This window comes from Urocitellus parryii, chromosome 1, assembly GCF_045843805.1.
Source record: "Urocitellus parryii isolate mUroPar1 chromosome 1, mUroPar1.hap1, whole genome shotgun sequence".
Lineage (NCBI taxonomy): Eukaryota > Metazoa > Chordata > Mammalia > Rodentia > Sciuridae > Urocitellus > Urocitellus parryii.
Genome location: NC_135531.1, coordinates 189,526,873 through 189,529,271, shown reverse-complemented (window position 1 = coordinate 189,529,271; position 2,399 = coordinate 189,526,873). Strand labels below are relative to the sequence as shown.

The following is a 2,399-nucleotide window of genomic DNA, read 5'->3' as shown; positions in this document are numbered from 1 at the left end:
GATCCTTTCTGAGATGGTAAAAGATGGGTCGGACACTAGGTCCTTCCACATTACGTGAATGTCCAGATAAAGCAAGAATTATTTTGATGACTATAGCTTTGAAGTATGTTTTGAAATCAGGAAGTGAGTTCTCTCAATTGTTTTTTTTTTTAATTTTTGCTTTTCATTTACAATATTGTTTTGGCTGCTTGGGATCTCTTATAATTCTACATGAATTCAAGGAATGACATTCCCATTTATGAAAAAAAAGTCATTAGAATTTTGATAAAGATTGCACTGAATCTATAGATTGCTTTGTAGGGTATTGACATTTTCATATCATGTCTTCCAGTCGGTGAACACTGAATGTTTCCATTTGATTAGGTCTTCTAAAATTTCTTTTAACAATGTCTTATAATATTCACTATAAAAGTCTTTCATCTCCTCTGTTCAATTCATTTCCAGGTGGGGAGACACAATGCAGAGAGCAAGCTACAGTGGTTCTCAGACTCCAGTAGGGGGTGAGTGGTCTACAGAGAGGCATTCTCAGCAGATAGCTGCCCAAGTGCCACCAGCATGGAGTGCTCCCTGCCTCCCTGTATGGTGGACTTTGGCACCATCAGAGAGTCAGCAAAGGTAGTTGGCCAAGCCCAAAGGAGAGTGTTGAGTGGTATTGATGACTTTCAGTTGTTCAAAAGGGATGAGGCCATCAAAGAGCCTACCTATATTACAAAGTGACCAACATGACATGGAATCATTGAAGATTGGGATGTTATGGAAAAGTTCATGAAACAAGTGGTTTTTAAGTATCTTATAACTGAATATGAGGACCATTATTTTTTTTAAAAGAGAGAGAGAGAGAATTTTTTAATATTTATTTTTCAGTTTTTGGCGGACACTACATCTTTGTTTGTATGTGGTGCTGAGGATCGAACCCAGGCTGCATGCATGCCAGGCGAGCGCGCTACCGCTTGAGCCACATCCCCAGCCCAGGACCATTATTTTTTAATGACAGAATCTCCAGTGAATATACCAGAAAATAGAGAGCATCTTACAGAAATTATTTTTGAATTATTGAAGGTACCAGGACTCTACATTGTAGTTCAGGTAGTGCTGGCTTTAGTAGCCTCTTGGACATCTTCACAGATTGGAAAACTAACAGGGATAGCCATCGACAGCAGAGATGGATTTACCCATGTTATCCCAGTGACAGAGGATATGTCATTGTAAGCTGCATCAAACACATCCAAAGGGCAGGTAGAGATTTTAAGTATTTCATTCAATAGCTGCTGAGGAAGCAAGAGGTGGGAATAATACTTCCTGAGCAGTCACGGGAGACCACAAAAGCCATTAAAGAGAACTACTATTATATTTGCCCTGATATAGTCAAGGATCCCTAGAAGAGGATCAAGCAGTACAGGGGTATCCATGCGATCAGCCAGAAGTTCATTATAGATGTTGGTTATGAGAGGTTCCTGGGACCTGAAATATTATTTCACCCAGATTTTGACAACCCACCCTTCACAGAACCCATCTCTGCTTTTGTTAATGAAATAATACAGAATTGTCCCACCCATGTACATGGTCCACCCTATAAAAATGTCATTCTTTCAGAAGACTCAACAGTTTCCAGGGATTTTGGACATGAGCTGCCAGAGAGATTTTTTTTTTTTAAGAGAGAGAGAGAGAAAGAAAGAGAGAGAGAGAGAGAGAGAGAGAGAGAGAGAGAGAGAGAGAATTTTTTAATATTTATTTTTCAGTTTTTGGTGGACACAACATCTTTATTTTATGTGGTGCTGAGGATCGAACCCAGCACCCCGCACATGCCAGGCGAGCGCGCTACCGCTTGAGCCACATTCCCAGCCCTGCCAGAGAGATTTTAAAAGAGTGGTGGATGCTAGATTAAAACTTAGCAAATAGCTCAAAGGCAGCAAAATAAAGCCTAAGCCCGTGGAGGTTCAGGTGACAGCACATCATATGCAGTGTCAGGCCGAGTGGCTGGGAGACTCATGCTGGCCTCAACTCCACAGTTCTCTCAGGTCTGTCATAGCAAGGAGTATGAGGAATAAGGCTCTAGCTTCTCCGGCCACAATCCTGTCTTCAGAGTCATGTCTTCGCATCTGCCTTGAAGTCATTGTTCAATGAAGCCCACGTTTGGTGCTGAGTCAGCAGGGACTTCAGCAAAAGCCATTTATCTAGGTGCTGATGGTTTTCTGCCCTCCCTGTCCTCCTCTGCCCCTGCTTTCTCTCCTTCTTCTTCTGAGCATCTAGTTGATGAATACAATTCTTATGAAATTCAAATGCAACTTTTAAAATTATTAGAGGAAAAAATGGCACAAAATAGTTCCCCTTAGGAAAGATCGTAGGGTGTGAGCACGGATGCTCCCAGCTTATTTGTATAAATAAAATGTTATAGACTT

General features: G+C 41.2%; 1 pseudogene; it reads left to right on the top strand.

Annotated features, from left to right (window-relative positions):
- The first annotated feature begins 603 nt into the window (after positions 1-603).
- On the top strand, positions 604-2,108 carry LOC113183329 (actin-related protein 3B-like; annotated as a pseudogene).
- Positions 2,109-2,399: the final 291 nt, after the last annotated feature.